This window comes from Schistocerca nitens, chromosome 3, assembly GCF_023898315.1.
Source record: "Schistocerca nitens isolate TAMUIC-IGC-003100 chromosome 3, iqSchNite1.1, whole genome shotgun sequence".
Taxonomy (NCBI): Eukaryota; Metazoa; Arthropoda; class Insecta; order Orthoptera; family Acrididae; genus Schistocerca; species Schistocerca nitens.
The window spans coordinates 128,109,266-128,135,732 of record NC_064616.1 but is presented as its reverse complement, the minus strand read 5'-3'; the positions used below and the strand labels follow the sequence as shown (position 1 = coordinate 128,135,732).

Here is a 26,467-nt window from a genome sequence, read left to right as displayed (position 1 = left end):
ACAGCGACAAATAACTAATTTTCTTGCCGTTACACGTTTCGCACATCATACGCGTGCATTCCTTTCACTATATACGATACTCATCTTGCACAAATCTTTCTGACATTTAGGAGGAGGAGGAGATGACTAGTGTTTAGTGTCCCATCGACAACGAGCTCATTGGAGACGAAGCACAAGCTCAGATTAGGGAAGGACGGAGAAGGAAATCGGACGCGCCTTTTCAAAGGAACCATCCAAGTATTTGCCTTAAACGGTTTAGGGAAATCAAGGAAAACTACGTCTGCATGGCCGGACGCGGCTTTATACCGTCGTCCTCCAGAATGCGAGTCCCGTGTGCTAACCACTGCGCCACCTCGCTTCACCTTCTTCAGTTCCGTGTATCGTAAGACAGATTTGACGGAAGGCTGAAGCTAGTATCTGATCTGGGAGAATACATTTGAGTGATGTTACTCGCAGTCGACCAGAATTTGACTACATCTAGTGCGCATGTCGGCCCATCACTGAGACCGTCCGCTGTACGTCAGTCAGGACAATCGGAACAGTTTGCATCGTGCAGTATAGTCCGTTGTTCACCATACGCACGGATGTACTATCTCCGTTTTCGACGAAATTTCTTTTACACATCCGAATTACTGTTCTATCGACACCGTAACTTACTGGATGACCCAAGAGATAATTAATCGCCGTGTATCATCTCCTTTTTAAGCTGGAGTCATCATGAAGCCGTTTTACCTTTCTTACTCCAAATTTGAATTCAGACAGTAGCTACTGGGAGGCTGCTTCTAATTCTGAGTCTCTTCATAGATTGAATTGTCCGTACAGTACGTGTTGAACGTCATTGTGGATCGTGTGGAGACACAGCCCCCGTGCGATTTCCCTTCTTGTCGACTGAGGTATACGAAGTAGGTAACAGTGGTACCCCACTGGGATAGTTACTAACAACCCAGTGACGATGAGGCGTGTTTCATTTAACGAGTCATCTGCTTCCTTTGGACGGACGTAACGAGACAGAGTTCTTATTTTCTCTGACTGACAAACAGATACGGTATCAGAATTCCGCTCAGGATACTGCTACTGACTCCCTATTAAGCGCTAAGCATTTTACTCAGAAGAGTGTACCGAACAGTGATTTAATGTGTGGCGTAGTTGCAATATGTTTTGGAAGAGGCGAATGTGAAGCCTATTGCTAAACTAAGGAGTTTCGTGGGATATTATTTCATTGGCTTGACATAAGGAAGACATTCATTACATTGTGCTAATAGCCTGATCAGTTTTGCTTCTGCTACGGTATGGAAATGTTCTTCAAAGCAGCAGTTAGAAATATGGCCACAGCAGACTGACTATGCAACAACGACTGTCATGAATCACAGATTTTGCTAACAATTATTTCTTCTGTATGTACGTAGGAGAAACTTAGTCGAGCTGAGCTAGGTAATAGCAGAGCTTTCCTCCGGCCTATAACGTTGTATCTTACGGCTAAAAAGAGAGTGATATGGGCAATAAAAGATTCATTAGGCAATATTGTTCTCTTAATATGTATGTTACATGGTAGGAAATGTGATGGCGGTAAGTGCAGCCAGCGGCAGAGAAAATTGTAAACGATGAAAAGACTCAATTCAAGACTTAATGGTGCTGCTCCAAATCTTAGTTTCCAAGTGCGATAGAGTACGACGCATGGATTTCGTAACGATTCAGTCTGGCATAGTCTCGTATGTATTGTAACCATAAAGTAGAACATAGTCGTTTGTAAACCTGCCTTTCACGTGAAAAGAGGATAGTGATACGTTCAGGTCTCGAGATTAGATGACTGAGAAGAATTTAGTGTATTGTGTGAAGTGTTTCTTAGGTTTAGCTGCGTGAATAATAGGTAGTCACTGTCGAAATAGATGAATGGAGTGTCAGATACACGGAAAACGAAAGAGGCTAGCACTGGCATATTTGAGTTCCTTAAAAATGCACCCTCCAGCAGAGGTTACGCAGAGACTTCTGGCCTGGGACTGCGAAATCACTGGAGAGGAAATTACCATTTATTGTCTAAAATGTCATAAGAATGTTTCTTTCATAGCAAATGGACCCCCTAAAATAGAAACCTGTCGTTTTTCAAATGACCTCAGATATTGTGGGCTCTATTCCCGGCGTTACATGATAGGCCTGTTCTGTATTCCATGTATAGACACTCTTTTCCAACGCGTATTGTAAGCGTACGAAACCTGCACTCTTTCGTAAGTCCCAAGTAGATTATGAATGAGTCCGCGATCTGACGAGTAGACTGCAACTAACGATAGCATATTAACCTTTTGGTATCTACTAAGTATTTAGGATAATTCGATGGTGTAATTTTAATACATCAAAGGAAACATACATGATTAGTCTAAGGCTTAAAAAGATTTCTTATCATTGTTACTCTGCAGCTGTTAAGTCTGCTATTGCTGTTTTTGACGAAATCGCCCTCAGCTTCAGTAACTGGATTTCGATTGCCTTCATCCGACCACCAGTGATCCTGCTGAACGATGAAACTGAGAGAGATTGAGATGAGCAAAACTACGTTTGAAATCATCCTAATTGTCTGCTGTTCAGTGCTGCATGCAAATGCGCTTAATACAGGAAGCGCCTCATGTTCTTACGTAGTGGTAGCCTACCAAGGCATATGTTATATCCTCCCGTCGATGAGATGAGTTTAGTGCGTATTAAAAAATTAAGGGAAGTGTCAGAACTCCAGCCTAAACATTTGCGTAGGAGGCTTTAAAGTTTTGCAGAGCGGCTGTCTTAACCGTTGTCAATTTAGTAATCAGCTAGGTACATGTATCTGGTGTAATACTGTACTTATTTTTATCCAAAGTCTTAACAACATAATAACCCAGTATATTTTACTTTTTTCCCCACCTTGTCGAAGAGCATTGGCTTGATTTTGCGTGATTGTTACTGTAATAGCTTGCTAGAAACTTTGTTTTCCTCCGTCTTTCTCTCGTTTAATATATTATTTCGGACACTTTCTGCTCAGTCGCTTACTCTCGATCTGTCGAAGTAATCCTCCGCTGCTGACTTTCTTGTTGTATGTTCCGTGTCGTGTGCACCACAATAGAATTGCGTGCGTCTGAAAATAAGCTCTGAACATAAGTATAGAAAACCAAAGCCTGAAATTACCTGATGTATTGCGTTATAAAGTGTGAAATACCTTACATCCTTTGCTAGTTACATCCTACTGATCGTACGAGGGACCTCAGTAGACCAAGATTTTCCAGATGTCGCGTAACTAAAATGTGGGTTCAAATGGTTCAAATGGCTCTGAGCACTATGGGACTTAACATCTATGGTCATCAGTCCCCTAGAACTTACAAGGGAACCTCCCCATCGCACCCCCCTCAGATTTAGTTATAAGTTGGCACAGGGGTAGGCCATGAAAAACTGAACACAGATCAATCGAGAAAACAGGAAGAAGTTGTATGGAACTATAAAAAAATAAGCAAAATATACAAACTGAGTAGTCCGTGTGCAAGATATGTCACATTAAGGTACCTGTTCACTGAGCACCGTGGTCCCGTGGTTACCGTGAGCAGCTACGGAACGGAAGGTCCCTGGTTCAACCCTCCCTCGAGTGAAAAGTTTTAATTTTTTATTTTCAGACAATTATCAAAGTTCATGCACTCAGACATGATCAACTTTGCTCTCCAAAATTCCAGGACATGTTCAGATTTGCTTGGACACATGCAGGATTTGACGGTCTACACACGGAAAAACTTGAAAACGTTAAAAACGTTTGTTTTGACAGAGCACAGGGAAAACTGTGCGACTGTGAAACTGTTGCATTCATTTGTTGCCGTTTATGCGACAAACTCAATGTTTTCATCACTTTTTTGGGAGTGATTATCACATCCACAAGAAAACCTAAATCGGGCAAGGTAGAAGAATCTTTTTACCCATTCGCCAATTGTGCAAGTTAGGTGGGTCGACAACATATTCCTGTAATGTGACGCACATGCCGTCACCAGTGTTGTATAGAATATTTCAGGCATGTTTTCCTGTGGAGGAATCGGTTGACCTATGAATTTGCGATCAAATGTTTTCGGTTCCTATTGGAGAGGCACGTCCTTTCGTCTACTAATCGCACGGTTTTGTGGTGCGGTCGCAAAACACAGACACTAAACTTATTACAGTGAACAGAGACGTCAATGAATGAACGGTCATATCGTAACTTTGCGAAAATAAAGTAAGTAAAATTTTTGCTCGAGGGAGGACTCGAACCAAGGACCCCTCGTTTCGCAGTTGCTCACTCTAACCACGGGACCACGGCGCTCTTCGTGTTATATAGTCCTAGATGTTGGATATGTTACACTTGGACTGCTCAGTTTGTATATTTTGTTTATTTTTTCATAGTTCCACACAACTTCTTCCTGTTTTCTCGATTGATCTGTGTCCAGTTTTTCAAGGCCTATCCACTGTGTCAATTTATAACTAAATCTGAGGGGGGTGCGATGGGGAGGTTCCCTTGTTAGAACTACTTAAACCTAACTAACCTAAGGACATCACGCACATCCATGCCCGAGGCAGGATTCGAACATGCGACCGTAGCAGTCGCGCGGCTCCGGACTGAGCGCCTAGAACCGCTAGACCACCGCGGCCGGCCTAAAATGTGGGACTAGAGTTTCATAGAAACTTCACAACATACCATGATCGATCCGACGTGCTACTGTGTAGATACACTGTGTAACGTGTTCGTGAATTGCAGTGAAGAGACAGGTGCTTCCGCCCTTTCTTCCAATTGTTTTAAGTAAGTCTCCAAATCGCCGTCGCTTTCTGGATTCGTCTTGCTGACGAGTCTATGCCCGATTTCCACCCAAGGCGGCATTTGTTCGACGGCAAACACATCTTCCCTTTAATGTGAACGCAGTGTTCGGTTGACCAACGTATCCACCAATCAGTGTCTCCCAGTGAACCATCTGACTCGAAATGTTTAACTGAAAAGTGATACTCTTCACGCATTCATCGCTGTTTTCACAGAAACCATTAGTCTCTCTTCTTGGACCACTGCAAACTTGCTTAAAGAGATTTCTTGTCATTGTTACTGTGTAGCTGTTAAATCTTGTGTTGCTGCATAGCTGTTAGACAGTTTTTGACAAAATCACCCTCAGGTTCAGTAAACGTACTTCACCCGCCCATCTGTGATCCGGTTGAACTCTGACGCTGCGAGAGACTGTTATCACGAAAACTGTTAAAAGTTTAACTTGCTCACATCAGTGCGAGTTGGATATCGCCCTCAATGGTACGCTGGGCGCCCCTACACAGGGAATGAAAGAGAAGCTGTCTCTGGGACGATCGGATGTCGGAATCCGCTACTCAGCCAGATACAATATTACGGATGAGAATTCTGCGGATATTGAATCATTTTTTCCAAAATAATTACTTCAGAGTACCCATGACGCAGGATTTTCGAAGGCACCACCATCACATGTACATCATGAACGACATGTAATTTTAAACGTGGAATAGCTGTCTCTGGATAAACTTGTCGGTCCTAAACCGGTAACAGCGCTATTTGTTTTTAATTTATAGCATTATTAACAGTGGTTGGTTGCTGTTTTTACTATTTTGCAAGAATTAACCTGTATACGTGCTATTACTTTACATTTGTGTAGGGGTGTATTAAAATGTAGTACACATATCGGAGCAAATAAGTGTTTTTGAAAGGTTTATTTGCAAGAAAGTAAGAACTGGTAGCGTGCGAGGTTACTCAGGCTGCTGTCGCATGGGCGGGCCCGGCATTTCTCGGCCCCGTGAGGCAACACCAGCTACCTTAAAACGCGGCCAGAATTGGCGAACGCCTACAAAGCTTCTCAGCACGGAGAAAGTTAGCTCTTTTGGGTTGGTGTGGCGCAACTCAGCGATTCGTTTTACTTCCATGTGGATACCGTGACTTGCCGTATCTGACAAGCTTGACTTGAAGAACCGAGGCACTCAGTTTGAGTTTTCAGCGTATTCCTCGCCTTTCCACGAAGAGAGGAATGCAAAATCCATGTGGGTCATCTGTAGTCGATAAGACAGTGGTGCAATGTTAGTACGGTTCCAAGAACCTGGGGAATAACAAAGGAATGGCGACATTCGTTTCATTTTCACTCGATTGTGTTCCACTTCCTTGGACAACATTTTAACTTCTCCGAAGTGACCTGCTGAGTGAGGCAGTGGGGGACTGTCGATGGTTCCTGCATGAGCCTCTCCCTTAGTTTCATTTCCGTTTGCGTTCGATAAATGTGCGCGCAACACATCATGTCGCAAGCGCTCCGTAATTTTCCGCCCTATATTGCCACACATCTGACACATCTTCCAATAGGTCGGAGGCAAAGAGGCTAAACTCCATTTCCAGATTGTAGCTGAGCATACTTGCGTTGTCCTGCCTTTATTATTTTTATTTTAATCGCACAGTACCATTGTGATATTTCCCCTGGATTATGGATCATCCCACTATGTTAAGTGAAAAGTAATAAAATGCAGCCGGCCGCAGTGGCCGAGTGGTTCTAGGCCCTTCAGTCTGGAACCGCGCGACCGCTACGGTCGCAGGTTCGAATCCTGCCTCGGACATGGATGTGTGTGATGTCCTTAGGTTAGTTAGGTTTAAGTAGTCCTAAGTTCTAGAGGACTGATGATCTCAGATGTTAAGTCTCATAGTGCTCAGAGCTATTTGAACCATGTTTAATAAAATGTAATGGATAATAATAATTATTATTATTATCATCATGAGTATAAGGGATGCTAATTTCAAATCAGTAATAGTGAGCGCGAAATAAAGATGATGATCGGTAAAAACTTTCGCTGTTCTTTCTATGCAATTTTTAACAGCGATCTGTTACTCAACGCATATAAACAATGTTTTCGTTACTTAAAGCACTTAAAGATGTCCTGCTGTTTTTTATTCATGATTGTTTGAGAACACTGCAGCTGTCTGCGGAACAATATACGGTAACCAGCCACACTTTTTGAATGAATTACAGTGTTTATCTCACCGAAACTATATTTTCGGGGTTAGACCCATCGTGAAACGGCACAGCGAGGATTTCTGGTGCAAATTTCACACTTTTGCCTTACAAAACAGGGTGCTTATAAATTAGTTATATATAAGTAACCTTTAATTGCGAAACAAGTAAATAACATACATAAAAGTTTGATACGTCACTGACTGAAGTGTATCTTCGAATTTTATTCCCGCCTAGCGTTGTTAGTTCCCAGCGTTCCCGCGAATGAGTTATTATAACAGCCATCATCATGAAATCGTATAAGGGTGCAGAGCGTCCGCAGTGTTGTTTACGGTGTCATGAATCCAAATCCGCCCGTACAATTCAGGGAGAATTCAGGTTTAAATATCGCAAGCCACCAGCTAAAAGGTAAAATGTTGTTAATTGATACAGTCGTTTCACCGAAACTGTATCACATAGGACGCCGGGTCAGCGCCGGCCAGCAGTTTCTGACGCAAAGTTCGCCAGCCTTATATTAGTAGCCTGGGTAAATCAACGAGACATACCAGCTAAGAATTGAGTATGCCTAGTGTTACAGTGTGGGAAGTTTTATGGAAATGCTCGTCATTCAAACCCAGAAAACTTGAATTGTTGCAAGGTTTAAAAGAAAGTGGCAAACAAACACGAGCAGAATTCTGTGTAGAAATGTTTAACAAACTGCAGACTAGAGATTATTTTCTTAATAAAGTCGTGTTCAGTGACGAAGCCACCTTCCATACCTACGGTAAAGTTAATCGACACAATATTCGGATATAGTGTGAGCAGAAACGATGTCACATAATCACATATGTACGGGAATCGCATAAGGTAAATGGTTTTTTTTTTTTTGCGCAGTTAGCTGTAATAAGATTTATGGTCCTTTCTTTTTTGCCGAGTCAACTGTAACTGGCATATCGTACCTGGACATGCTTGAACTTCATCTAATGCCTCAATTACAACAAAATATGGGCACAGAATTTATTTTGCAGCAATATAGCGCGCCACCACATTATCATCGTGATCTTCTTAAGAATGTGCCGACTTGGATTGGATGTGGTGGAATAGTCGTGTTATAGAAGAGAGCCACACAGAACATTTATTTATAAAACTTGAAGGTATACGTCATTCGGTGTTGTAAAAAACATTTCTGTAAGTTATTTAAGAAAAAAAGCCAACACCGGCCGCCATGTCATCCTCAGCCCTAAGGCGTCACCGGATGCCGGTACGGAGAGGTATGTTGTCAGCAGACCGTTCTTCCTGCCGTTGTCAGTTTTCGTTACCGGTGCCGCTACTTCTGAATAAAGTAGCTCCCCAGTTTACCTCACCGGGGCTGAATGCCTTCTCTGCGCGATAGCAATGGAAATACTATCGACGACAGTGCTGCGAAACCATAGTTACTAAACACAGCCTTTCGAAATTCGTTCACCAAAGGAGACGAAGTAAATATTTCAGAATTCGAATCAAGAACAGCTGCCAACGTGAATAACTTAGAAGTAGATATCCTCGGAGTAGTGAAACAACATAAATCACTTAACAAAACCAAGTCTTCTGGTCCAGACTGTATACCAGTTAGGTTCCTTTCAGAGTTTGCTGATGCAATAGCTCCATACTTAACAAGAATATACAACCGCTCGCTCGACGAAAGATCTGTACCCAAAGTTTGCAAAGTTGCACATGTTACACCAATATTCACGGAAGGAAGTAGGAGTAATCCACTAAATTACAGGTCCATATCATTAACGTCGATATGCAGCAGGATTGTGGAACATATATTTTCTTCTCGAAGAGAACGGTCTATTGACACACAGTCAACACGGATTTAGAAAACATTCTTCTTATGGAACACAAGTATCTCTTTACACATGCGAAGTGTAGAGTGCTATTGACGGGATTTAAAATTTATTCCGTATTTCTTGATTTCCAAAAGGCTTTTGAAATTGTACCACACAAGCGGCTTGTAGTGAAATTGCCTGCTTATGGAATATCGTCTCAGTTACGTGACTGGATCTGTGATTTCCTGTCAGAGTCGTCACAGTTCGTATTAAATGACCGCAAGTTATCGAGTAAAACAGAAATGATTTCTGTCGTTTCCCAAGGTAGTGTTGTCGGCTCTCTGCTGTTCCTTATCTATATAAACGATTGAGGAGAAAATCTGAGCAGCGATCTTAGATTGATTGCAGCTTATGCTGTTGTTTATCGTCTAGTAAAGTAATCAGAAAATCAAAACAAATTGCAAAACTATTTAGAAAAGATACCTGAATGGTGCGAAAATTGACAGGTGACCCTAAATAATGAAGGGCGTGAGGTCATCCACATGAGTGAGAAAAGGAATCCGTTAAACTTCGATTACACTATAAATCAGTAAAATCTAAAGGCCGTAAATTCAACTGAATATCTAGGAATTACAATTACGAACAACTTAAAGTGGAAGGAACACATAGAAAATGTTGTGGGGAAGGACAACCAAAGACTGCGTTTTATTAGCAGGGCACTTAGAAAATGTAACAGATCTGTTAAAGAGACTGCCTACACTACGCTTGTCCGTCCTCTTTTGGAGTACTGCTGCGCAGTCTGGGATCCTTACCCGATAAAATTAACGGAGTACATCGAGGAAGTTCAAAGAAGAGCAGCACGTTTTCTATTACCGAGAAATAGGGGAGAGAGTGTCACGGACGTGATACAGGATCTGGGATGGACACAATTAAAACAAAGGCGTTTTTCTTTGCGGCGGAAACTTCCCGTGAAATTTCAATCACCAATTTTCTGCTACGAGTCCGAAGATATTGACACCGATCTACATAGGGAGAAAAGATCAACATAATAAAATAAGGGAAATCAGAGCTCGCACGGAAAGGTGTTGGTTTTTTGGGCGTGCTGTTCGAGAGTGGAATAATAGAGAATTATTGTGAATGTGGTTGGATGAACCCTCTGCCAGGCACTTAAGTGTGATTTGCAGAGTGCCCACGTAGATGTAGACGTAGAGTGCATGCCGCTTACCAACAGCACTCGGCAGATCCGGACCGTGACCCATCCAAGTGCTAACCCAGCCCGACGGCTCTTACCTTCGGTGATCTGACGGGAACCGGTGTTACCACTGCGGTATGGCCGTCGGCTCTGGAAGTTATTTACCTTTTAATGATCAAAAGTTTATTTTGTACAATTAATTTATGAACACCCTGTATAACAGTGTTCGTCGTACTGTACTGTTACATTGCATTCAAGGTGTACACATTTTACTTACTTGAGGAAAAGTTTTGTACTGTGGACGAAATCATTTATTCAAAAACGGATGCTAGATTCATTTTTTTTTAAATTAAGTAATATTTAGCGCCGTAGCCATGTATAGTTCTAGACAGATTCACCACTACGGTCACATTATTTCTGTGTGAAAAAATGAAAAGATTCCTTGTTTGCATTTCGTTAGGAATTGCATGTAGGGTAGTTGCCTGTTTGAAAAGAAGCCAGAAGCTACAATTGTGTCTTTATTTGGGAGCGATGAGCGGCGGCGCGGCAGCCAAGTAAAAGTGTATGTGTGTGTGTGTGTGTGTGTGTGTGTGTGTGTGTGTGTGGAGGGGGGGGGGGCTGGGTGAGCGAACCTGTGCTCCGTCACGTGCTGCTAACAGCCTACAGAGGACAGAGGACGCCCTTGGCTGCTCTGCTCGCTATTCACTCCTCATAAAGGTCGTTGAGGAGCTGGTCGCGTGATTCACAAGGGCCACAGGATCGCAGCTCCCAGCCGTCTTAGCGAGACAGCAGCACGTGCCGCGTACGAATATCCGGCTTTTATTTTCACTGTACTCACTCTTACGATGATGTCATTGGCTTACAGTAGCATCGAGACTAATATCGTGCTCTGGATGCTCGCACTATTCTTGACTGCGAAAAAGTCAGAGGGCAGCATCTTGAGCTCAAGGAACCGCACCGAGCGAAGTGGCTCAGTGGTCAGCACAAGCTAGACTCGCATTCGGAGCTCAAAGCTATCCAGATTTAGGTTCCCCGTGATTTTCCTAAATCGCTCCAGGCAAGTGCCGGGATGGTCCTCTTGAAAGGTCGCGGCCGTTACCGTTCCCGTGCTTGAAACATTCCGAGCTTGGATTTCCTCTCTAATGACCTCGATTTCGACGGCACGTTAAATCCTAATCTTTCTTCCTTCAGACAACCTTACTGACGGTCTGCAAGGGAGCAGATTAAGAAACAAATCTAAATGAAGAAAGGGAAGAAAACAGATACAGGAGGCTTTGTTCTTTTGCACACTATTCGTACACTCTTCTTGAGGAAAATAGATAGAATGTTGAATTGAAATTGATTGTTCGTTTAGAAAATTAATAAACAGTACATGACAAGCATTGACAGTATCACACCCTGATTTTTTTTTGTTACTATGTTTAATTTAGATACGTTAGTACGGTGAGTATTTTCAGTCACTTGCCATCTTCGCTGATCTCTGTGTACGTAATCTGCGAGGTCTGCTGAAACTGGGTGGCAAAAACATATCCTTGTAGGCGCCAGTCCTAGAGAGTCATTGTTAGACAACAGGGACAAGTATACAAGTACTCGTAGCTTCAGTTCACTGTAAAGCAAACAGGACCAATTTAGGTTCCAACTGACTCAAGCAGTCCCTTGCGGCGCCACGCTCAGAGGATCGCCCGAATGCAGAATATGTATGCGTGGTGTGCCATAATTAGCAGCGAAATGTCACACGGGTGAAATTCTACCGTAATGGAATGAAAAACGATCCTGTAATAATGGGTCGGGATACGAGCCTTTGACTACATAACTACGAATATGTTATTACGAGCCACCATCGACTTCAGTACTGAAAGTTCTCCTGGTTAGTGTAAATGTATTTGATATGTCAACCTTTCGATTAATTCCCAATACAATCCGACTCAAATTTTTCAGCCAAGGCCTACGTTAATAAGAGGTACAATACTGGCTAAAATGGTTCAAATGGCTCTGAGCACTATGCGACTTAACTTCTGAGGTCATCAGTCGCCTAGAACTTAAAACTAATTAAACCTAACTAACCTAAGGACATCACACACATCCATGCTGGAGGCAGGATTCGAACCTGCGACCGTAGCGGTCGCTCGGCTCCAGGCTGTAGCGCCTAGAACCGCACGGCCACTCCGGCCGGCCGTACAATACTATTTCAGTATGTTACAATTTACTTTGAGTGTTCTGTTCATGTAACATAAAACCATTGTTTAACATTTCGGTGTAAAATTCGGTAGAGCATACTTTTTGTATTTACACTGTGTGATCAAAAGTATCTGGACATCCTCAAAAACATACGTTTTTCACATTAGGTGCATTGTGCTGCCACCTACTGTCAGGTACTCCATATCAGCGACCTCACATCGTGAGAAGGCATAATGCATAATGGGGCGCTCCGAGGAACTCACGGATTTCGAACGTGGTCAGGTGATTGGGTGTCACTTGTGTCACACGTCAATAAGCGAGATTTCCACACTCCTAAATATCCCTAGGTCCACTGTTTCCGATGTGATAGTGAAGTGGAAACGTGAAGGGACACGTACAGCTCAAAAGTGTACAGGCCGACCTCGTCGTTTGACTGACAGAGACCACCGAAAGTTGAAGAGGGTTGTAATGAGTAATAGACAGACATCTATCCAGACCATCACACAGGAATTCCAAACTAGATCAAGTTGTATGATAATTAGGCGGGAAGTGGGAAAACTTGGATTTCATGGTCGAGGGGCTGCTCTTAAGCGACACATCACGCTGGTAAATGCCAAACGACGCCTTGTTTCGTGTAAGGAGCGTTGACATTGGAAGATTGAACAGTGGAATAACGTTGCGTAGAGTGACGAATCACAGTACACAGCGTGGGGATACGATGGCACGGTGTGGGTATGGCGAATGCCCGGTGAACGTCATGTGCCAGCGTGTGTACTGCCAAAAGTAAAACTCGGAGGCGGTGGTGTTACGGTGTGGTCTTGTTTTTCATGGAGGGGCTTGGATCCCTTGTTTTGCGTGGGACCATCACAGAACAGGCCTACATTCATGTTTTAAGCACCTTCTTGCTTCCCACTGTTGAAGAGCAATTCGGGGATGGCGATTGCATCTTTCAACATGATCGAGCACCTGTTCATAATGCACAGCCTGTGGCAGAGTGTTTACACGAGAATAACATTCCTGTAATGGACTGGTCTGCACAGAGGTTGACCTGAATCCTACAGGGCGCCTTTGGGATGTTTGGGAACGCCGACTTCGTGCGAGGCCTCACCGACCGATATTATTACCTTTCCTCAGTGCAGCACTCCGTGAAGAATGGGCTGCCATTCCCCGAAAAACCTTCCAGCACCTGATTCAACGTATGCCTGCGAGAGTGGAACCTGTCATCAACACTAAGGTAGGGCCAACACCACATTTAATTCCAGAATTACCGATGGAGTGCACCTCGAACTTGTAACTCATTTTCAGCCGGGAGTCCGGATAATTTTGGTCACATAGCGTATGTCCCAATTTTTCTGATGGAAAGTGAAATAACTGGTAAATTATAGAATTAAAAAGTTCAATTAATAAACTAAAAAAGTAAGAAATGTTATATTTCCATTCTTTCCACTCAGTTTAATAGGTAACACTCTTTTATTGAAGCTAGAATAATACAGTACCCTAGATCTAGTTTTTCCTGCTTTCACCAAAATCGTTGAAGGGTCTCAGCGGCTGGTCCCGGCGGAGGCTCGAGTCCTCCCTCGGGCATATGTGTGTGTGTGTGTGTGTTTGTCCTTAGGATAATTTAGCTTAAGTAGTGTGTAAGCTTAGGGACTGATGACCATAGCGGTTAAGTCCCGTAAGATTTCACACACATCTGAACATTTTTAAAGGATCTCAGGAAAAGATGGAAGTGAATGGTTTCTCCTTTTAACATTTAACACTATAATAAGGGTCAAATACTTGTTTCTGTTCTGGAGGAATATGAATGTAATAGTTATTTCAAAAGAAAATGCATCATCTTTCCCCGACCACTAGATTTAGGTTATTTTTAAAGACCTCGCTAAGAGCCCCAGGCAAAACATTTAATATATCGGGAGGAGAGGGGAAGGATTGCCAAATGATTTGTCGCTTGTGTGGAAAAATGTTGAGCCTGAAAGCTAACGTTATATCGCGGCTAATAGTAATCAGAAAGTTTGAGGGACGCATTTCTCAGCAGCCCTCGGTCTCTCCGCCACCATTCGGGCTGTGTATTCTGCTTCTACTTTTACATTTGTACTCCGCAAGTCACCTTATTGTGCGGGGTAGAGGATACTTCGTTTGCAGTGTCACTTCCCCAGTTTCCTGTTTCGGTGCGAGGGAAGAATGACCGTGGTAAGCTTCCGCGTGACATCAAATTCAACTTTACCTTCACTGTCGTTTCTTGAGGTATATTGGGTGACTCTTTCGTTAACTAACGTTTGCAGAATTTTAACACTAAAGCACACCTTCTTTGTAGCGTCTGCCACTGGTGAATGAGCATCTCCGGGCCGCGGCAATCTCCGTGCCGCGTTCGCACTTACCAACCGAACCCCGTGACGAAACGTGGTGTTCTTCTTTTAGTTTTAAGCTCTACAGGCCCCAGCAGTGCTCGAGTGTAGACTGAACGACAATTTTGTAACCTAACTCCATCGTGGTGGGACAATATTTGTTAACGATCGTTTCAGTGAATTTGTCTGGCATGTGCCTCTCCTACTATGACTTTTATGTTATCGTTTCTCTCCTCATCGCTCACTACACACACTTCTACATGTTTAATGAACTTGATTGTCTCCAGTGGTTCTCTGACAACTGTGCAATCAATCAATAACAATTCATTCGACCTATTTATGTGTAATGCGTTACATTTTTTTTTTTCGACTTGAGAATCAAATACAGTTCCCTGCAACAAGTATCGATCCTCTGCAGGCTCTCTTGCATTTCGCTACAATTTTATATTGTTGCAACTTCTCTATATACATCATCAATCGCTACGGCCTCACCGAATTTCCAACATTACCCAATAAGTAATTTATTGCAACAATGGTGTGTAACAGAACGTAGGTGCAACAGGTGTAGCTTGCAGCTCTCCAGAGCAAGCACAATTATTTTCTGTCAGTTCGTTTATTATTTGCGAAGGTGATCCTGGTACTGAAAACCATTGCAATGACCCTCCACGATTTATGGAATGCACCGCACCCAACCGTCAAAAGTGCAGTTAACGTTTTAGATGGAAAGTTAAGTTTTTTCTTAAACGTCAAATAATTGAAGATTTTTGAATCAGTATGCTGTTATTGCGTCTCGAATTTCGCTTTCAGTCATCTGTTTAGTAGTAAAGCTGTGCTGTTTCTACAGAACATACGCCTCGAATAACTGCTCCGCTAATGGCCGTATGTATAAAATTTCTACAATAAATGTGTGTGCATCTAAAAACCTTAAACATCTTTGTTACAGATTACAGATAATAAAACGTCAGCGCTACAACTGGTAGGCTTTGCCGAGCGCGTCGAGTTATTGCTTTCCACGTTTCGGCTCGAGCAGAGTCCCCTTCTAAAAATAAGGTGATCTGTGACTGGCAGGTTTGTGATTTCAGCTACAACAGGCCGCGTGAGCGCTTCCGGGTGGTCGGTTGGCCTCCGCCGACAGAGGAAGCTAATTAGGGGGCGTAGCCGCGGCAACGCTCTTCCATTGTGTCGGTCGCGCTCGCTTTCCCACTTCCCACTAGCCGCTGCACGGCCGTCTTCACGTACTCGACCTACCTCCAGCGTTCACTGGAACCCTAGTACCGGTGAACGCGTCACATCCAGACGCTATCGTACATCGATTTGCCCTACGATTTTGGAACATCTCAGTCTGATCGAAGGTATTCGACTCCCGTACATAATACGAGTGCCAATGGCCTAGCCGCAGTGATAACACCGGTTCCCATCAGATCACCGAAGTTAAGCGCTCTCTGAGTTGGACAGCACTCGGATGGGTGACCATCCGGGCTTGCCGAGCGCTGTTGGCAAGTGGGGTACACTCGGCTCTTGCTAGGCCAATTGAACTACTTCATTGAGAAGTAGCGACTCCGGTCACGGAAACTGACAACGACCGGGAGAGCGGTGTGCTGACCACACGGTCCAAGAATGGTTTGAAACTGGTTCTGTGAACACTCTGCCAGGCACTTAAGTGTGAACTGCAGAGCAGTCATATAGCTGCAGATATATGTAGGAGAAGCGCAAATTTACCCAAAATGCGGATAAGACACGGTCCTACATGCAGATCACAAAATACGGTTAAATTATTCTTCCATCTGTACCATGAGCAGTTGTACTCCACGAGGATCCGCCTCATGCAAGTGAACAGACACTTTTGCACAGTAGCGGAACTGCAGGGCAGTAGCGTGATATGCAATAAAACAGAGGCATCAGTACCACAACAAATGGTATGATGAAATATGTCTCGTAGATTCTGCTGCACGACTTCCTTACGCCGGAGAGCAACTTGATTAGCGGTGTGGGTGCATGTCTGTGGAAATAGAACGTTCACTGAAATGGAACTCTCCGTTGGAATTAACAATGAAGTAGCGATCGTGAGATCACTTTCCACAGGGTATTAGGTCTATGTAACCGTGCTGTCTTCGCCATAATTTCCATAACACACTTGAAAATAATTCATAAATTTATCGAAACTGGTCGTGGAAATGAAATATAGTTAACTGGCTACTGGGGCGGCTTTATTTCAACAAGAAGCTTATCTTGACATCGTTCGTCGCATTCCAGTATGGATTTGTTTCAATATTACCTTCAGGTGACATTCAGTTTCCCATTCATGGGTTAGTTTCTTCAGTAATTAATGAAAAGTAATCGGTGAAATTCTATCTTCCCGCTTGACTGCAGTTTTAATTTCAAATTCTTCAGATAATTTTGTCACTAATTCCGCATTGTATAAAGTGGCACAATATTTGCTTAATTACTTCTGTTTTCATATCTTCTCGAATTTTTCTCAAGATTTCAAACAGTTCCTGCTCCAATGAAACATAGCCATACTTCTAAAACTTTACATGCTGAACAATAGTAACATTATTTTCGCCATCGTAATGATTATTTTATTGTTATCCATCTAATACCTCGTCGGTCCATCTTTAACAAGAAAAGGAGTCGTATTTCGTTGTGGCCTTTGATATGTGGCCAGGGTGAAGTGGCATTTAAAATACGAACCCAAATAAGGACTTGGGCCGGAAGTGGAATTACTCAGCGTGTTACACAAATCACAGGCCCTGCGGCAGTTGTTTTGCGGGAAAATTTTTACTCGTATGGGTAATATATCCATGAAGACGTGCATATGGTTATCAGTAAACATGTGAGTAGTGTTTTTGTTGCGCCATTTAGCATAACGATGTTTCCACTTGTCTTAGCGTTGCTGTATTCTCCTACAAGAGAACTCTTCAGTCCTGCTATCATTTGTACTAGAGACTGGTGCCTGTTCTGTGCTGCAGAATGTGAAAAATCTATTACGTCGATGGTCTTCTGACGAAGAACTGACGTGTACTAACAATTTCGCAATTCCTCAACTAATTATTGCAGTAACAATACTGGACGAACACTGCTGTTTGTGTGGGACTAGTTCTTAGCCGGTAGAGAATCGCTGTCTGCGACTTGGTGAAGCCGCTCAAAACAGCAACTTTCTAACCTCTCTGGACACGAAATCGACAGAAATATTTCTCATTTCGAAAGTTTTGCCGCCGCGTTGTGTGCCCTCATGGACAGCTCCACGATATAATGGTGTTCGTAACTTTTTTTTATTACAGCCATATGATTCCTTATTTCATTCTTTAAGTAGTACCTCCAGTTCTCGTCGGAAACTGGAGTCTGATGCACTGTGGACAAATACTGTGGTTGGGCAAGCCACCACACCCAGCTTCGGGGATTGAGCTGTGAACGTTAGCTCCGGCCGGATGTTACTCGTTGCGCGAATTCAGCCCACAAAAAGCGATGTAGAAACGATGTTAGGAAAGTGCGAGCCCACAAACTCTGTGATGCTGTGAACGAATATTAAAATACACACTTAACATTCCTTGCCATTGTGAGCAGAAAACGAATAACAACTTGCAAATTTTTGACGTAGTCTTGAATTTCAGGACATCCCTGTAAAAATGCAAGGATTTTTTAAGAATAATATGTAGTTGCAAAATGGGAATCGAAATCGCAACTGCTTTGGCGCTGGATCACATTTTCATCAGAAAACGCCATTGTCAACGTCGTTTTAATCAGTTTAGGAGACGGCAAAGTTTGCACCAGCTCACTACTTCGTGTTCTAGAGACCTACACGCTCCTTGTAAACTATTTACTATTCCAAGTGACGGGTGCATAATAAATCATCACTTGTCTTCCCACACAGAATGGATGCCTACCATGAGTATTCGCGACTTACAGCGCTATTTATATACTCACAGCACATTGCGCCTCTGATGTTAATGACGTTGTTCATACACTGACGGAATAAATCGCAAGACCAAAAAGTAATTAAGTTAGAATAATGAAATTTTGGGAATACATTCGTCTAGGTAACGCATTTACGTGGTTAACATTGCAAGATCACCCCGCCCCTCAATGGCTCACACTGAAGTCGCAATTAAGGCGGTTCGAGGTCAGTGGAATGCACGATACAGGCATGCAGCTCTGAGCTGCCCTTGAAGTAACAGATTTGTAGCTGTTCGTTTTGTCACTGTGGTGCCAACTTCTGCTCGTGTTGCTGCTGCAGGTGCAGTACGATGCACAAGAACCCTACTCTGAATACGATCGTAGTGCCACGTGGCCGTCCGGAGCCCTTCCTTCTTGCGGCTGTACGTTCTCGTGACCACCGCTGCCAGCAATCATGTACAGTGGACACATTCTTCCCAAGTCTTTCTGAAATTGCGAATATGGACAACCATCATCTGTAGGATGGAATGATGACAATGAAAATTTGTACCGGACCAGGACACGAACCCGGATTTCCCATTTCCCGGTTATCGCGAGCGGTCACCTTACCATTTGACTATCCGTGCACGACTCAGGACCTCACTCAGAATACCATAAGTCTTCAATCGTGCGTCTGCAACCTGTACTCGTATATCTATTGTGTATATTATCGTACAGTTGAGACATTTTACTTGAAAGTCGCTTGCGGTATCGGCGGATAAATACAATATTACAGTGCCTGTGCTATTTTGAATTACGATGCAAAGCTTCTTTGGACATGCATGCCTGTGTTACCAACTGTCCATCACAATGGGTGCAGACAGATGGATGTTAACAACATAGCTGCACATACTGTCACAAGCCAGCACCAAGCATTAAGCTTTGAAATAGATCTATGTAACCTCCTATGCACCATCTGAAGATCAGCCTGAAAATGTTCGAAAACCGGTTCATGGCACAAACAACTATTTAAAAAAGTGACTGGTAGCAGTTTTCTATATTTATATCGAATAAACAATCACGAGTTCTTCAAGATCGGTACTGGACAATCTTAACGTGTCGAACATATTTGGAGTCTCATATAGTTCCAGCTTTAAACTTCCCTACCACCACTTTAAAATCTACTACAAGTGTGGAATCTTGTATGATATCGAGTGCCTTTTACCTCTCACAACGTACGAAGCACTTGAAGAAAAAAATGCCACGACGAACTATAGTTACTTTTCTTTCCGAAGGTAGGACATCATATTATTAGATATAACTTGATTAAAGTAAGAGTGACTGGCAGAAATTTGTTTTCAGGGGAGGTACCATAGCAACACCCAGTCAGAGAACGTGTTTCGTCCCACCGTCTGTTCTATTAACCGCTGTCATGTCGCTCTTCTTCTTCCTATTCTTCTTCTTCGCCAAGTGTCGGTTACCATAGGCAGCTGCAGACACCGCCTGTGACTGATAAGGTGACAGTTGTTAGTTTTTGTGCTCTACATTGTTTCTTTGTATGATGTTTATTTAATGCCACAGGAATAATCTATTACCATACTGCTAAGCAAATACAATACCAGTTGGAAAGAACGACATTCGAGTCGAACCAGAGACGCACAATGATTACTTCAAAAGTAATTTAATGTCCAGCAAAATCATACAAAATTCAGAACGAAATGACCGATTTCGGCTATTACCGGCCACTCTCAAAACTACAACACAAATAAATTTAAGAGTTAAAAGACTTTATGCAATTACATCACAATTGGTTCAAATGGCTCTGAGCACTATCGGACTCAACTGCTGTGGTCATCAGTCCCCTAGAACTTAGAACTACTTAAACCTAACTAACCTAAGGACATCGCACACATCCATGCCCGAGGCAGGATTCGAACCTGCGACCGTAGCAGTCACACGGTTCCGGGCTGCGCGCCTAGAACCGCGAGACCACCGCGGCCGGCCTACATCACAATTAAAATACTGTAAATAAATTGATATCACAGTATAAAACCGATGTTATGGTTCAATCCTACAATTGTGAAAACCACATTCTCAATCAATATACGGGGGAGTGTTCTGTATGAAAAAGCTAATCCCCTGTTCCATTACTAAGTATTCATGTAGTATTGACATGTTTCAATAAGAATGTAAAACGTCATACTTATGTAGTTTGCCACTAATGTATGCTCTTTTAAAATTTCTTTTGAAAATTTGCACGTTAACGGAGTGTGTGTGAATGTATCAAGAACAGAAATGTACAGTTGTCGCTGCTGCAGACATATTGCGCACGTGGGTACCCGCAAACCGCCATCGCCCCCTTCCAAGCTCAACTGTCAGTCACTTAGTTATTTAAGTCGAGATTAGGCGGTCGTAACGCTGTAGCTAGTCACTGTTAAAACAGAAGGCCATTTACAGCATCCGCCTGGGCGGGTATGCAAACCGCCGAAAACACTTCTCAGCTAACTCGCTGTTCCAGAAGCCTCGTGGATGACATAATGTACGGGTTAAGCTTTCTTTCAGTTCTCTGTCTCGGAAGAAAGTTCTACACAGCGTTTCACTCAAGTGTAAATTAAGTTTTACATGCAGCTAAATGAACAAATGGAGGTGAAACACTACTTTCAGCGAGTTAAGTTTCATTGTGTCTCAATCCTACCAGTGAAAAATTGGGGCATGCTAGCAGAATGACATGTACCCAGAAAATCACGGAGTTCTTTTGTTACGACACATCGGTTGTCCTGGGCAGGACCATCCACCCGCACGATGACGTCAACCATACTGCTGCAACGTGCGTGTCGTCTTGCAGTGGCACGCGCTTATTTCGTGTCACAGCACCACACGCGGACGTGCCATGAAGTGTTACGACGCACGACGATAAATTTTTTATCTTCCAACATCGTCGGCAGCGAAAAAAGAAACACTGTTCTTTTCTACTTCTCCCACCTCTACATGGGCGGATAAGACCTCCACCGACATATTTCCAGATTTTTTTCAGACATGTTTACTGGGTGGTTTGATAGGTGAAACTTATCGTCCCCACTGATTAGGTATCTAGTAACTCAATATTGATATTTTAGACATGTAATGTATCAAGGATCGAAAAATTTAGTTTTTATATTAAAAATAAATAACACAATTAGTCATTATGATGTGTCGACTGTAATAATACGTGCAGAGTTAAAGCTATAATCGTACCTGTCATATGTTTCTATTTTATCATGTCATGTACCAAAGTTACAGAGAATTAGATGTGGTTTTTAAATAAACAACAGATGTGACAGGTTGCGGTTATTGCAAGTGTATCTAAAATGTTGATAAATTTCACGATTCATATACCATTCGTACATACATAGGACACACAAAGGAACACTCAAGGAAATAGAGACAATATTCGTCACGTGAAAAGCCTGTAGAAAAATTGAGTCCTAGTAGTGCGTATGTATTCCAAGACTGTTCCACATACAGCGACATTTTGAAAAATGTTTTTTTCGCCGAAATTGTATATTTTCATAGAACAGTATTTATTTAAACCACCTTTTTCCAGTTATTGCAATATAGACATTTTTACACTAGAAACAAATGTGATTTCTTTTGCAGAACTAACGTTTACGTATTTATTGATTGTGTGCTACTCTGTACGATTAAAAGCCCTGGCTGTTGTTTGGATATTATGTGGCGCATATTCGTGGACTTCCCACTCGAAAAGGGCTGTATTGTCGAAATTGGCCAATAGTGCTTTAAATAAATATTGTCCTATGCAGATATACAGTATCGGTGTAAATAATCTCATATTCATTAAACTTCAAATGACTTGGAACCAAACATAAAAAGAATAAAACGAAATGATCGTGCAGGGATACATGTATAAAGTGCCCACTCCCATACACTGAACGCCAGGTAGTTTACCAAGACTAAAAGTCATAAATATTTGGGAGGAATCATTTGGTACTTCGTGTAAATTTTCTTTTATGGTCAGCTAAATGGAGAAAGGTAGCCTTTCGCAGAACCGAAATCGAAAATACCGCGTGTAGGAAGCGAAGTGGAGCAGCGCAGTGGCAACTCGGCCGTGCTCACTGATGAACACTCTCGGAAGGAAACGAACGTGAAGCTGACTATGGGTAACCACGTAAAAAGCAAATGTTCACGGCCGGATGTGAATTTACACCCTACTCGGTGTCGTGTTGGTTTCGTTCTGTGACCAATTAGCGTCAACGCATGTGTACAGTATAGTTTAGGTGACTTACGGCAACACTTTTCTAGGTCCTGGTGCTACGACTGTCAAAGCCGCTGAAGTTGCACTCCAGTCGTCTCGAGTGCGAAAAGTCCAAACGACATAATATACAAATGTTCTCGTGATCATATTGCCTGCGTTTGGAACAATTGCTTTAAATATATGAAACGTTGTGAATGCGAACAGCCATCATGTATAAGGGAATGACGACAATGAAAATTTGTGCTGGATCGGCATTCGAACCCGGATTTCCCTCTTACGCGAGCGGTCACCTTAACCATATCGGCTGTCCGTGCACGCCTCACGGCCAGACCGAAATTGCCATGTGTCGTCGTCCCTGCACTCGTACACACATTATGTAAGGTTATTTTAATTGAAAGTCGCTGCCTGGTATCAGCGGATAAATACGGTATTGCTAAGAAGAACGCCAGTTCCATTTCTCCTGCTTCTCTGCTGCATCAAACCAGTCTTTGGACATACATGCATGCATGCGGATGTAGAGGGTAGTAACATTTAAACCAATGGATTAGCATTCTGAGTGCCTGGATTCAAGTGCTCGGCTGGCTATCCAGATTTAGGTTTTATATGACTTACCTGAGTCGCTTAGGGCGAACCCCGAAATGGTTCCTTTCGGAAGGCCACGGATATTTTCCTACCGGACACTAGCTCAGTCTAAGCCCGGGCTCAGTCTCTAACGATATCGTCGTCGACGAGGCGTTAAACCTCACCCTTCCTTACTTCAATTTGTGTAATTTTTATTGCAAAGTGATGGTTTCTGAAAGATATACAGCAATCGACACATATTAACTTCCTCTCTGCCTAATTTTATACAGATATCGTGGAGACACCTGCGCTACACTCCAGTCTTTACTGTCCTCTCTTTTTAGTGGTTATTAAGTACTACGGGATCCATTGTTTTTCCGATTTAACGAATTTATTTTAACTTAACTTTGTGGCCTAATGCCTTTCCTGTTGTCACGGTCGTCAGTTGCACTAAGGCCGTAAAAGTAACTTGGGCGGTGCCTTTAGGGAGTGTTACGGGATCATTAATTTTCACACTATATATAAATGACCTAGTACATAACAGCGGTAGTTCCGTAAGACTTTTCGCGGAGCTGTTGTAGATAGACAAGTCCCGACTGTAGAAAATTGTAGAGAACGCAGAAAGAACTGTAGAGCATCCACGCTCGGTGCAGGGAATGTCAATTTACCCTCAACGTAAACAAATGTGATGTACTGCGAATATATAATGGTTGGTTCAAATGGCTCTGAGCACTATGGGACTTAACATCTGAGGTCATCAGTCCCCTAGAACTTAGAACTACTTAAACCTAACTAACCTAAGGACATCACACACATCCATGCCCGAGCCAGGATTCGAACCTGCGGCCGTAGCAGTCGCGCGGTTCCGGACTGCAGCGCCTAGAACCGCGTGGCCACCACGGTCGGTGCGAATATATAGACAGAAAGGTCCTTAATTTTATGATTACATGATTGCAGAACAATCACTGGAAGCAATTACTTCCATGAGATATCGAGGAGTATGCGCACGGAGCGATTTGATGTGAAACGACCACATAAAATGAATCGCGAGTGAGGCTGATTCCATACTGAGATTCGTTGGAAGAATGCTCAGGAGTCCATCAACAAAGGAAATAGCTTACAAATAATGGTTCGATCAGTATTTGAATATTGTTCTTCAGTATGGGTTCCGTACCAGACAGAGAGAAAATATAGAAAATGCAAGGAAGCGCGTTTCGTTACAGGTTCATTTAGAAAGCGCGAAAACATCACGCAGATGATCGGTCAATTCCACTGACAGGTGCTGCAAGAGAGGCGCTCTGCATAACGTTATGGTCTACTGTTAACATTCCGAGAGTGTGCATTCCTAGGAGAGTCACCCAATATATTGCTTCCTCCTACGTATATCTGGCGAAAAGACCATGAAGGCTGACCAGCTCTCGATCTCCCGCGAACTGTACGCGACTGGAACAGGGAAAGGGGGCAAGTGACAGTGGTACACAAAGCACCCTCCACCACATACCGTAAGGTGGCATGCGGATCGTAGGTGTAGATGTAGTCGTAGGCGTAGATGCAGAAGCGTGGGAATTCGTGTGCCACATCTGTTTATGAATCTGTAAACTTTGTTCTGTGTAGTTTCGTATTTTAGACGTTTGTGTATCGTATTTTCTGATGTGGAAATTCGTGAATAGCCTAGCAATTGTGCAAATGAGCGTCGGAAACGGCCTGTAAACCAGTCAGGCTCGCCGGCGCACCATACTAACGGTCGTTGTCCACCGCGCCGATTCGAGCCAGATGCAAGCTCACCCGCCGCATTAACCTATACCAATACGTCCATTTCCTTCGTATCCGATGCGATATATTTCTTTGTTTGGATATGAAATCACGAACGTCCGCATAATACAGCAGTCACTTTGACGTTCAAAAGAGACAAACTTAATTTATAAATACTATTAGTGACTGTCAATCAGCAGCTGTGAAGCACGTTTTAAGGATAAATATAATCAGTCGTCAACTGCACAAATTTTTATTAAATGAACTTCATTAAATTAACTTAATTTAATAAAAAATTTTGCAGCTGACGACTGATTATTCGTATCCTTAAATTTTTAAATACTCTAATTTTTCCGAAATGATGTATCGTAATTAGGAAAGTGAAATCACGTTGCATTCCTTTATTTAAAATCTAGGGTACTAGCAGCAGACATTAATACAATTTTGTCTAGAGTAGAGCACATAATTGTGCGGAAGTCAATCGCGGATACGGGAAAAACGAAAAACAAGAGAATCGAATGCGTTTGAGATACAGTGTTACAGAAGTATGATGAAAACTAAATGCACTAGTGAAATAGGAAATGAGAGAGTTCTCCGCAGGTTAGGTGAGGAAAGAGAATACTACCTACAATAAGGGACATGATGATCAGACGTATTACGCTGTCAGGGAATTCTTTCGTGGTAGAAGGCAAACATTGTAGGCGAAGACAATAACTGCAATATTTACAGAGCGTTTCATAATTCTTTATACAGGCGTCGGCCGCGGTGGTCTAGCGGTTCTAGGCGCGCTGTCCGGAACCGCGCGACTGCTACGGTCGCAGGTTCGAATCCTGCCTCGGGCATGGATGTGTGTGATGTCCTTAGGTTAGTTAGGTTTAAGTAGTTCTAAGTTCTAGGGGACTGATGACCACAGATGTTAAGTCCCATAGTGCTCAGAACCATTTGAACTTTATACAGGCTGTCAGGGGTTGTAATGGGGACTTTGTACATAAAGTTTCGATAAAGAATTCGTGGCGGAAAAATACCGTCTGTATATGAAATAAGTTTGAATATCGGTTCGCTGCACGGTACGCACACGAACTACAAACAGGCGGCACGATACGTCAGATAAATGAGGACCTACTCTATTCTCAATCACACCTTCAGCGTTCCGTTTACTTGTCAGTCCGTCATTGAGGACTAAGGGCGACCGAAACAATAGAGGATGGCGGAATACTGGTTTGAAGAGTGAGGAAAGTTAATTTACAGTGAAGCTAGACGCAATAGTAGAGCTGTACAACGCATATCGAGAACGTTCTCCGGTTCACCTCAGCCCATCTCAAAGCATTTTCGTCCGACTGTAGCAACGGCTGCGACAAACTGGTAGGTAACCAAGCATGTAGCTCTCGGACGCTCTGCACATTCGACTTTAAGAAGTATGAGGGCTTACTAGAAAATAATGCCTCTGAATTTTTTATTTGAAAACTGCCGAAGCTTTTTAAGTAAAACAAACGTTATTAACCTTCTACATATTGATTCTTCATACGTACATATTTCTTTCTCAACGTAGTAACCCTGGC

General features: G+C 42.8%; 1 protein-coding gene and 1 pseudogene across 1 annotated transcript in view; one reads left to right on the top strand and one right to left on the bottom strand.

The window, feature by feature from the left end:
- Positions 1-26,467, top strand: part of LOC126248071 (ras GTPase-activating protein raskol-like) — a 406,601-nt gene that overhangs the window by 39,155 nt on the left and 340,979 nt on the right. The window lies entirely within an intron of this gene.
- Positions 9,978-10,096, bottom strand: LOC126249994 (5S ribosomal RNA; annotated as a pseudogene).